Source organism: Danio rerio, chromosome 11, assembly GCF_052040795.2.
Source record: "Danio rerio strain M-AB ecotype USA chromosome 11, GRCz13ab, whole genome shotgun sequence".
NCBI classification, from domain to species: domain Eukaryota; kingdom Metazoa; phylum Chordata; class Actinopteri; order Cypriniformes; family Danionidae; genus Danio; species Danio rerio.
In genome coordinates, this window is record NC_141031.1 from 13,807,948 (window position 1) to 13,820,820 (window position 12,873).

The following is a 12,873-nucleotide window of genomic DNA, read 5'->3' on the forward strand; positions in this document are numbered from 1 at the left end:
GAACGCCTCCTGCGGCGATGATGAGAACGACTCTTGTGTGAAGCGCTCGGACCACTCGCACACTGTCACTCCATCACAACCGCCCAGACCAAAACCATGCGCTGCTGCACCGGCTGAAGTTCAAGAGTGCGAGGTATTCCTATGGAACTGTGCGGGATTCGTTAAAACAAAGGACAACATATCGCCAGCATTTTGAAATTTCATCTTCTGGTGAGTTTAACGTCAAGCGAATTTATTAGCTGGGATTCGTTTATGTGTTCTATTACAAAATAAGCGAGAGTGATGCCGTCCTCAGTTTAATAACCGGTAAAAACTGATTATATCAGCTTGGGAAAAAAAAACTGTCTATCCATCCATCTATCCATCCACCCACCCCTAACAGTTGTACTTTGTAATGTTAACTTTAATGTAAAAATGTGCAAGTCATCTTTAAAATAAAATTTTGATTAAGATGTTGAATATAAATCCACATATATAAGGCAACAGTGTGTCAATTTAGTGAATTGTGATTGTACATATATGTTTATTTAGTGGTATTATGTATAACAGGGGTCACCAACCTTTTTGAAACCGAGAGCTACTTCTTGGGTACCAATCACTGTGAAGGGCTACCAGTTTGATCACTCCCTAAATAACAATTTTTCTCAATTTACTTTTAATTATATGTTGTTATTATTAATGATTAATGATATTCATCTATGTGAAGACACTGATCATGTTAATGATTTCTCACAATAGTTCTCAACTATGATTTAACAAGGTAAGGAACAGAAACATCAATATGCAACACTTTATTTGTCTGAAATAGTTTTAGTTTTTTATATATATATATATATATATATATATATATATATATATATATATATATATATATATATATATATATATATCTTAATGTCATTTACATATTTTACACCAATTCAGGTGTGATTTATAAAGAATAGCTTAAAAAAATACTAGATACTGGTATGGGGTGCAATGGTGAGCTATTTTTAGAACAGGCCTGTGGGCAACTCATGTAATCCTTGTGGGCTGCCTGGTGCCCGTGGGCACCATGTTGGTGACCCCTAGTGTATAATAATAACAGTAATGTGCCTACACTCACTGTCCACTTTGTTAGGTACACCTTACTAGTACAGCGTTGGACCCCCTTTTGCCTTCAGAACTGCCTTAATCATTTATGGCATAGATTCAACAAGGTTCTGGAAATATTCCTCAGAGATTTTGGTCCATATTGACATGATACTATCACGCAGTACCTGCAGATTTGTCAGCTGCACATTCATGATGCAAATCTCGTGTTCCACCACATCTCAAGGGTGCTCTACTGGACTGAGATCTGGTGACTGTGGAGGCCATTTGAGTACAGGGAGTCATTGACATGTTCAAGAAACCAGTCTGAGATGAATCACGATTTATGACATGGCATGTTGTCCTGCTGGAAGTAGCCATCAGAAGATGGGTACACTGGTCATAAAAGGATGGACATGGTCAGCAACAATACTCAGGTAGGCTGTGGCGTTGACACAACGCTCAATTGGTAGTAATGGGCTCAAAGTGTGCCAAGAAAATATCCCCCACACCATTACACCACAACCAGCAGCCTGAACCTTTGATACAAAGCAGGATGGATCCCTGCTTTCATGTTGTGAACACCAAATTCTGACCCTACCATCCAAATATCACAGCAGAAATCAAGACTCATCACATCAGGCAAAATTTTTCACTTTTATTGACCCATTTTGATGAGCCTGTGCCAATTGTAGCCTTAGTTTCCTGTTCTTAGCTGACTGGAAAGGCACCAGGTGTGGTGTTCTGTTGCTGTAGCCCACCTACCTCAAGGCTGGACATGTTATGTGTTCAGAGATGCTCTTCTGCATACCTTGGTTGTAACAAGTGCTTATTTGAGTTACTGTTGCCTTTCTATCAGCTTGAACCAGTCTGGCTATTCTCTTCTGACCTCTGGGATCAACAAGGCATTTGCTCCCACAGAACTGCTGCTCACTAGATATTTTCTCTTTTTCTGACCATTCTCTGTAAACCCAGGAGATGGCTGTATGTGAAATCCCAGTAGATTAGCAGTTTCTAAAATACTCAGACCAGCCCGTCTGGCACAAACAACCATGCCAAATCACTTAAATCACCTTTCTTCCCCATTCAAAATGCTTGATTTGAACTGCAGCAGATTGTCTTGACCATGTCTACATGCCCAAATGCATTGAGTTGCTGCCATGTGATTGGCTGATTAGAAATTTGTTGGACAGGTGTACTTAATAAAGTGGCCGGTGAGTGTTTACTTGTACAAAATATATAACAACATTTTTGTTCAATTTCCTTATGCAAACAAATCAACTGATTAAACATTTAGGCTACTTATGCAGTTTAATGCAAACTACACAGTGAGTAATAAAGTTATATGTTAATGTAATTTCCTCACAACCACAGCTTTCACATCAACAGACTCATCTGGTCCTGACAGGCATAATTGAATTGGTTGAGCTCAGAGCTCAGATTTGACGCACAAACAGGCAGGCGGATGTTCATACAGCACATTTGCTATAATACTCATTACTGCTTTTCTCTGTTTTCTCTCTCTCATTTCCCCTTTTATTCAGTGTCCAGGAAGGTCAGCACCATTTAGAGAGGATGCTTTTCTCTAATGCTGATGCTCGCCCTGTATTAAAGTCAGGTGAAGGTAGGGTGCTTCACCATCAGTGGTTGCCCTCACCGGCTCTTTGTTGTGCTTGTGGGCTGTGCATCATGTTGGCAGGCATTAACATCACCCTAGTGGGCGCTCTTACATTCACCAAAGTCCTCCCCTTAAGCAACCCTCCCATCTTCATTGGACCCATCCTCCTTTTGATGGCTTTTTCATTTTTCGTTATGTGTTGCATCTTCAGTCGACGGCACACCAGAAAAACTTCTCGCAAGTCTACTAGACGGGACCACTGGCCATTAATGAGGAGGGGTGAAGCCGTTTTTGAGATGGAGACCAGCGAACCCACTCTGCAAGACACCACAGCCATTCAGCTCAGTCCAACAAACTCTCCAAGCTCCTCCCACCGATGTAGCCCCACCCACGCTCCTGTCAGCCATCTCCAGCCTTCAGAAACCTAGGAGAATGATATTAATTGAACTCTGCAGTTCTCATAGGTTCATGCTCCTATTTGGAGAATGTCGTGTGGAATTAAAGTCTCTGAACAGCAAACATTCACGGTCACACCAAGCTCTAAAAATACAATGTTTCTTAGTATGCATGAGCAGACTTGAAATGGAGCACTTTGGGATCATGGATTATTTGATTGTGGCAGTAATGAATTCAACTTGTGCCGTCAGCTCACAGGGTCAGCTTGACCTTTGGAAGAAGTCTCTGGTGTTGAAATAAAAAAAAAAAACATAATTTCATCATCTCATCCTCAGAATGGTAAGGAAGGAAACTAGATAATACATCAATTTGGAAGCGTTTAATCTAGCTCTTCGGATAAATCAGATCAAATTGACACAGTTGAAGTTAGTCTTTAGAAACAGAAAATCTTAAACATTTTTGGCCTGAAATGGATGAATTCAGTTCAAGGCTGTAGCGAAAAGTACTTTTGTACCATTTTAAAGTTTAAAGAGACCCTATTTTGCATCATAAAATGTCATATTTTTGGTTTTGGGGGTCTCCAACAACAGACTGACTTGCATGCAAGGTCAATAAACACTTTCATTTTCTTATAATCTGCATTTATTTTTACCTAATTATCTCAATGATTCTCATGTGATTTGTTCAGCGATTAATTGTTCCCAAACCCCTCCTTAGCGCGAAACTAATTTGCTGTGATTGGTCCGATGACCACAATCTGGCACACACAATCTAGGCAAACCATATATGGTTATGACGGATGTTAATGTTATTAACGTCTTCTTGGACATCGTCATCGATAAATTTTGATATAAATGGTTAATAAACATTGTACACAATAAACAAGAGTGTTTATTTTATTTCACAAATATTGTGATCGAGACGGGCGTATGGGGAGCGATGTTTCCGATTGCCATTCATTATTCCAGACTAAACAGTTTTCTATCAGTCATCATAGATGATGAGTCATTATTATCTGACAGAGTCATTTTAGCAGATACTCATTTGCTGGCCTTGCTAAATGATCTTAATTGGACAGGTTTAATTTGTATAATGGATTCATTTATACTGAAGGAAATAATATCAAGTTAATATAGGCAATAATACATTTTATATGTAATAAAAATATTTTTACATGTAATAAATGTAAAACACTATAGTAATATTTTACTTAAATAGTGTGTATTTGCTTATTTTTCCAATAACTTTTTAATAAATGATTTCCCACATTTAATACTGTAGTAATTTAAAGTAAGCAATATATTGTTTTTAAACCAAAATTTAGCAATAGAAACAAATTAACTATTAATAATTAATTAAACATAATATATATATATATATATATATATATATATATATATATATATATATATATATATATATATATATATAACAGCTGTGAGTTTAATAAAAGACAGTAGTTTATAATCAGATAATTGTTTAAGATAATTAATTTATAACATATATTATATTATTTATAACATTATTTATATATTATTTATATATTATTTATAACAATTAATAACATATATATATATATATATATATATATATATATATATATATATATATATATATATATATATATATATATATATATATATATATATATTGTTTAAATGATTAACTTTATTAATTCCTTTTAATGTGACACATTATTGTTTGCTTTTTATATTTTACAACAAAGTGATTTTAGCCAAGTATGATAATATTTAGATTCTAAATTAGTTTATTAAACTTAATCCTACAATTAGACGGTCTATTATGTTTTCTTTGTGTATGTGAACACGTGATTTAAGTCATAAGTGTTTAACCAATTATTTTTACTTACAGTTTTTTTTTTATTTGAGTTCAGAAACAGCAGAGATGTTAAAATGATCGTTACGATATAATAATAATGAGTGAAATGGGAAACAATAGAGTTAGTTAGTTACCATATATGGGTTGCCTAGATCGTGTGTGGTAGAGAGTGTCTGTGTGTGGAACGTGAAACGTGTGTGGTTCTGCAGTTCTGCAGCTGGATATATCTCGAGGAGGCAGGGAAGGGTTTTGCGCTCGTGCATGTTGCGCTTAATTTCATGTTAATTCGGATTTACAAAGAGAATATGCGCAGGATTCCGCATACGCAGTGTTTCATACATCTTAATTGTTTACTGCGTACGCACATTTACAGCTTTTTGGGTACGCAATGTTTTACATGAGACCCCAGCATATTACTCTATTCTTAATGCTAACCCTAAGTAATAACAACAACACACATTCAGTATTAATCCTCACAGTGGCAAAAGTTGAAGTATATTAGCAAACTATTATAGCAAAGACAAACGAAAGAGGATCGCAAGTTCAGAAGCGCATTTAAATCAGTAAAGGAAGAAGCAAGCGTCACATTTTCAACATGGTTTTGGACACAATATGTGAACAGCCCATAAATATTCAATCTGAGAGATGCATTGCAAGCACGGATCTATAATAGATATAGTGGTTACAAGCCTCGCGGAGCGATTACAAGTTACAACACACAAGAAAATACAGATTTTACAAACTATACAAAACGAAGCAAATATTTTAATTACACTAACATGTTATAATCTGGAGGAAGAAGAAAGTGGTTCATATGAATTGTTATAGTTACTGACAAAGTCCCATATAGTCTCTGCTGCTCCTTAGAAACAAATTCAACAAATCCTGTGTTGCAGCTTAGGTTATTGTATAAATCATCAGAAAACTGACAGGAACAAACACAGCACTAGGTTGGCTATACTGTGGTATTGTTTTGAAAATGAACTTTAACCCTTTATTTCCCGCAGCCGAATCTCCATCTGTCGGTAGTCATCTCTGCGTCATGATCAGTCCTGTGAACCCCTGCGCTCTGCTAGAGTCTGAAGGGAAAGGCAAGTTCACGTTTTACCGGATCCTACTACATGTTTGTTGATGTACCGTATTGATGTTGACACGTTCAGGCAAAAGATCCAAACCCAATACAATTCATTTATTTGACTCTGAGTCGACTATTTTGTTAAAGAATCAATACTTGTAAACACTGTGCACTTTCAGCTCATTTAAAGCTTAGCTGGATGTTTTCATTCACGTAGTGTTACACACTGCATGAAAGCTTATTTTCAAAAACCCTTATTAGGGGCTCTTTAACATATTTACATCAGTCCTCAAATCCATCTTTTTGTGTGTGTATGTCACATTTAAACAATTTGAATAGTTCAGATGCAAAAACCTCTAAATGCCATCTGAAATTTTCTAAAATTAACTTTTTTTTTTTTAATCAGGCTCCTGTGTGTAGGTTTGCAAGTTCCCTTTTATGGCAAAAAATAAGTTATTTTCTTAGTCTTCAAAGTGAAATACCTCAACATAATCAAAGAAGGCAGAGAATAACCCTAATTGTCTTTGGAAATTTCAGATGGCACTGGTTTTTGCATCTACACTTTATGCTGTTGAACTGTAATGGTTAAATGTGACTGATTGTGTTGTTGTTTATACAGTAAGTGCCATGTAATGAAAATCTGAATATATCAAGGCATAGCTGAATAATAAGAGTTCAGCATAGACTTTTAACTGTGAATCTCAAACAAAAGTGTTTCATGTAAATTCTGTAAATACAATATTCTGGTAGAAAAACAGGCCAATCAGAACAAACACAGACTCAGACAGTCCACACAAGATCATTAATATGCATGCCCCAGAAAGCGCTGTATTGGCCAAGTTTTATTACACAAGTACACAAGTAAGATTAAAACAATGATCATTGTTTCCCCTTTATTTTTAAGTTTATCTAATTATGTTGGACTCTTATTTTGAAAACAGGACAGGCTTTAAGTTCTATGAAGCAGGCAAACATGACAATGAAGTGTCTAACATTGTGAAATTTGCAGTGTGTTGGTAATATGCTAGAAAACACATGTAAATGACTGAATACAAGTGTTTAATAACACATTTTATCATTTTTCTGAAGTGAAAGGATGCCAAAAAACTCAAAACTCCTCTGATTATGCAGAAATTGATATTAATTACTGTATACATACATTAATATTCTAAGATTTAATGCTAAATAACCTTTTTTTGGCTCCTTTAGTATAGCATACATTTGATTTAGCCTATATTTCATCCTCAAAACAACTCAAGAGCAAAATAGCTTACTCACTTACTTCTTCCAGAGAATAGAAGTTAGATTGTTTCCCATTTGTGTATAGAGTGCATCATGTACTGTGTGCATGTGTGTGTGTGTGTGTGTGTGTGTGTGTGTGTGTGTGTGTTTGTGTGTGTGTGTGTGTGTGTGTGTGAGAGAGAGAGAGAGAGAGAGAGAGAGAGAGAGAGAGAGAGAGAGAGAGAGAGAAAGAATTAAGCACTGACATTAGCTGTTCATTAATATTCATGACCCTTCCAAATATGGTCAAAACCATCCAAATAATATTAGGGTCAATTCTTTGTGTTAAAAATTGACCAGTTAAAATATATCCTGGAGATTTTATGCACGCACCTAAGCAACAAACCTATGTAAATATCAATTTAATATATTGTATCAATGCATTCGGGCATCTTTAAAAAAGAGTGATTGATGTTAACTGTGGTATTATACTTATGATTATTAACTATTCCTTTTAGGATCAGCTAAAGAAGACTTTTATCAGTGTTATTAAATCATTGGTGTTTTAAAAGATTAAGTGATGTAGTAGTATGACAAATACCATAACTGTTAAAATAAATGAAATGAGCAAAATATAATGATGCAAGTTACTTTACACAGAGAAGTCTGAACTGACTTGAGCTGAAAAACATGACATCCTTGCATTATTGATGTTATTTTCTCGTTATTAATGTGAAGCTGCTTTGAAAGTGCTATATATTGATTTGACAATATTTCATATCAGCCCAGATATATCATAAATCTGTTTAAATAGATAACATATGTTAATACTGTGTAAAATTTGTTGTGTCGTGTAACATATTAATAATAAATAAAAAAAAACTTGCTCACTAATGTGTCTCCAAATTTGTGCCAGTTTGCTTTTGCTTTATTTACTTTACTTTCTTATTGCTCATGAGAAGGCTATTGCTGTGATCTCAATCTATGTGAGTTTATCTTATATTATTTATTATTATTATTATTACTGTGTCTGTATTATGGCGTCACATTTAACATCATACATGAACTTTGATCACTAATCATAGGTTAATTTTATGAGATTTATAAATCTATACATTTGTACATGTTGAAAGCTGAATAAATACACCTACCAATGATGTATGATTTGTTTTAATGGGAAAATATGCCAATTTTGAAAATCTGAAGGTTTAAAAAAATGAAACACTGAGAAAATTGTATTTAACGTTGTGCTAATTAAGTTCTTAGCAATGCCGTTAACGTTTAAAAAAAGTAGGTTTTGCTGTATTTACAACAGGAAATTTACAAAATATCCATATGGAACATGACCTTTAATATTCCAAATATTTTGAATAATTTTGACAGTTTTTTGGCTGTTGCTCATGCAACATTAGACTGGTTTTGTGGTACATGATCAAATATGTTCATCCTGTCTTTTATAAGACTAATTGTGGTTATTGTATTGTATGATTCTGATTTGTGGCATCAAAAGCTAAATTTGACCTGATGATTTGTATTGTATGATTCTCATTTGTGGCATCAAAAGCTAAATTTGACCAGATATGCTTTTCTAAAAAAGTCCTGAACACAATGTACTTGCTCATCTACAATTTGTTCCTCCTCATAATACAGAGGACAAAAAAACCCCACACCTAACAACCATACTATTGTAAAAATAAAAAGAGCAACAGATCCGAGAGTGATTGACCAAACCAACCTGAGCAAATTGCATGCATATCACACAGAACAAAGAAATCTGTTATCGTACAGGCAGTGCTAGAAACAGCCCCAATGTGTTTGTTCAGTTGCACTGCTGCACCATCTGTGCACACAAAACTATTACTGCTGAACCTTCAGTATGGGCATCAGGGTACAATCAGTGAAGCAGACTTTGCATGTGTGCACTTCATCTTATGACTAAAGCTGGCCGATTAATAGTCACCATCACAGTCACCACTGATCATACCTGCAATTGTCATAAATTTCAAGGAAGCACTGTTCTGTGATCAGTAGTAAATCTCCTCCAAACTCTAGAGGGAGCTCACTTTTGAAAACTCTAAATAGCCATGAAGAAACAATCTAGGAAATCCCAACAGTGTTGCATATAAACAGAAGCTTTAACAGCTTTTATTAATTCAGTGTCACCAGTAATCTCATGACAAGGGAATTATTTATTTTAAACACTGGACTGAAGGTATGAAGAGAGTTTGGAGTAAAAGTATTATTTTTATATGTGATATTTTCATGTTCAATATTTGCTACACTGAGCCGTAGTTCATTTGGAAGTGATATAAACAACTATATTGATCTCAGTATCGTCTGATTAAACTGATTTTGATTTTAAATGCCTGATTTTCCATAGCTTGTCAGTCTCTGTAGTAAACGCTGCACCATCTGACAGTACATGCTGGGGGTTTACTAGAACTAGATGGGTTATGTGCACACACAGACGTTTAATTTTCAGCCAGGCAGCCCAAGGGCTTCTAGTGAATTGTCTTTCCATTACAGAATGTCATGTTTAAGATCTGATTTCTTTAAAAAAAATCTGTGGTCTTCAATGCCTGTTAGATTTACGATATGAAGTGGGTCTCAGATCAGACAAGAAGCACTGCATTAAATTCCATTTTCCCTCGCCATGTCTTTAAAATATGACAGTTTATTTTACCCCAGTATTTTCAATGGAATTTCTGCGCTAGCCTGTTGCTACTGATGGTGCTAGTGGTTACAACGATCTTTCATCTCGTTTTACGCTTGAAAAACTAAACGAATGCTGAAGTTTATTTAACGGAATGTACTGTATTTACAATACAACTTTCATGCTGTCTAAACAACCTTGTAAAATTGAAAATAGTCACATTAAGCTTTCACCGGAAGTTTACAGTTGGCTTTAAAACTCTATAGCTGTGCATAGAGCCCATTCACTGACAAATCATCCAGCCCTATTTGTTGACAGCCAAATTATAGCAGAACTTTTGTAGCTGTATATAAATATATAAAAACGGAAAATATGGGTTTTAAAGCAACACAGGTTCTTTGGAAATACTTGCTTTACGATTTTGTGAAACTTTGAAAAAACTATTGGTTGGGTTTATTGAAGGGATTGAGCCTTACACATACATGGTAAAAATGCTGGGATCAAATTTACGAAAATTTACAAATTTAAGTGGATTAAACATAAAATAATTAAGTATTAATGATAATAGTAATTAAAAAAAAAAAACCTTAAGAATTGTGCTGTTTCAACTCGTTTTAAATAAGTAGTTCGAATAAGCAGCATTCATTTTTAAATGTATTTCCAATGAGCCTGGCTTGCTCTACAAAGTAATGGTGCTAAATAGATCCCTTTCTCCACATTTCCATAAAGAGTTATCATTTGAAAGTGTAAAAAAAGATTTTTTGTGTGTCCATTTACTTAAAAAATGGAGGCAACTGTTTGCATCAGCTTTTTGAGAATTTTAAATAATTTTATTTTAGCTTGTCCTCTAATACTTTGCATGTTTTCAACTTGCACTTTTAAGTACCGTCAACTCAATTTGATTAGTTTACAACTTATACACGGTAAAACCCAAAAAGTTAAGGTAACAAACTGTTTGAGGAAACCGATTGCAACAAACCATTTAAGTTTAAAAACGAATCCTAATGAGTACTTTAAACTTAATCCATTTGATTAAACGAAGCAGTTTGAGCACAGTAAAACCCAATAAATGAAGAGAACTCAAACCAATTAAGTACTGTAAACCCCAGTAAGTTAATGCAACTCAAACCATTTGAGAAAACCGATTGCTACAAACCATTTGAGTGTAAAAATAACCTATATGGGTACTGTGAACTTACTCAATTTAAGTTGAAGTAATGAGGTATTTTATTAACTTATTACCCATAATACTGAGTTTAAAACTCTTTTCGAATGAGTTAAATTAGCTTTCAGTAAATTTTGAGTTAACTACACTCATTTCTTGTCATAAATTTGACTGTTGGGTTTTCAGTGTAGCTTTAAGTTTATTAAACTTTTTACTTTAACTTTCTCCGACACTCACTCCGCTGCATCAAGTATCTTTTAAAAACTCACTTCTAAATGTTACAATCATTAGGTTCTGTAGCTGATGTTTCCATGTCCTTTTGTTTTCTTGTTTTTATATTTTTATATTTTTACTTTATTATTGTTCTGTGAAGCATCCTTGAGCACGGCGAAGGTGCTGTACTTATATTATTACTATTTGAAGTACTCATTTCTCCTTAAAGTCACTTTTAGTCTAAACGTGCTTTAAAATAAAGGCAGCAAAATTTTATCGTTTTAAAAACTTTATTATTTGTTTTTGCTTTTGTTTTAAAAAAAGAATAGTTAGGTAATTATTGTTTTGGGTAGTGCTCATATCCCAGTTAGTGGTTAAAACATTAATAGATTGACACTGAATATTAAAAAGTACATAAGTGAAACAAACAACAAAAACGGAAAGCCATGAAACAATGAAAATCATGTCTTTCTAGTGACAATTTTGATGTCCTCTAGATCTTTTTGTCCTTATGGATTTTGATCAGTTTTGATTAATAAATTGAGTAGCATTTTCTGATTAAAGATTCTTTGCTGGTGAGTTGAACTGTGAGAATTTAATGAATAAAAGAATGGTTTATTTCCAGTAATAAGTGTTTAGTTTACCTTTAAAAATGTGTGTAGTTCTAAACAACTGAGTTAAACTTAACAGTTCTAAGTTACAACAGAATTACTTACATTTTAATTGCAAGTAATCTACATACAGATTTTTATGCACGTTTTAGGATATATGGTATTATTTTAAATAATACTTGAAAGCGATTAGTTTTCTGTATTTTAAAAAAAGTGAGTAAAATGTCAACTTAAATTGTTTCAGTTTCAAGTTACAGTGAGTTTACTGACATTATTTTTAAGTAAAGTTTTAAGGAAACTGGTTTACTCACTTTAACTAATCACTTTTTACACTAGCTATGTTTCCATCCAAAAATGCTAATTAACTTTATGCGCAGAACTGGAATATTGCATAAAAGACGTACAAATACAGCAGTGTGTCCATCCAACCAGTTAAAGCGATCAAACTCGTCATTTTCTGATTATCTGGTGCAAAATATCAACAGTAAAAACGGAATTTGCTGCCGTAGAAGATATTTTGACTATCTTCCTTTGTTTTTAACAGAAAAATTAAACTCAAACAGGTTTGTGACAAGTGTATGATGAGTAAATTGTAAGAGAGTTTGGGTAATCTATCTCTTTAAAATGTCCTGAATGAATTTATTAACCTGTTGAGACACAGCTAATATGGTTGAGCTCAAGAAAACCATAAGGTGCTGTGTCAGTTAAAGATTTGAAAAACAAAAAGGCGGGAAATAAAAAAAAAACCTAAACTTACACAAGAAATAATTTCAACAAAAACATTTCTTTAGGACTACACAGTTCTAAATTTGTTATTATGTAAAGATTCTTCTTTTTTAGAGTGTGAATCTTTGCCTTTGCTTTTTGTGCACACAATTATTGTTGAGATCATTATATAGTTCACCACCCAGTAATGACTTGTTCTGCATCATTAACAGTTTTAATGAGATCAGCACTTGACATTAGCACAAAAGATTAATGTACAGAAACAGTTGATGGATCCAATGAAAG

General features: G+C 34.0%; 2 long non-coding RNA genes across 2 annotated transcripts; one reads left to right on the plus strand and one right to left on the minus strand.

Annotated features, from left to right (window-relative positions):
- Nucleotides 1–48: 48 nt before the first annotated feature.
- LOC141376565 (uncharacterized) lies at nucleotides 49–8,123 on the plus strand. The gene is made up of 4 exons (XR_015502433.1): nucleotides 49–210; nucleotides 2,616–2,695; nucleotides 2,901–3,424; nucleotides 5,932–8,123. It is a non-coding gene; the product is annotated as an uncharacterized LOC141376565 (long non-coding RNA).
- Nucleotides 2,194–6,790, minus strand: LOC147834755 (uncharacterized). The gene is made up of 3 exons (XR_015502431.1): nucleotides 5,872–6,790; nucleotides 3,953–4,192; nucleotides 2,194–3,842 (listed from the first exon to the last, which is right to left on the minus strand). It is a non-coding gene; the product is annotated as an uncharacterized LOC147834755 (long non-coding RNA).
- Nucleotides 8,124–12,873: the final 4,750 nt, after the last annotated feature.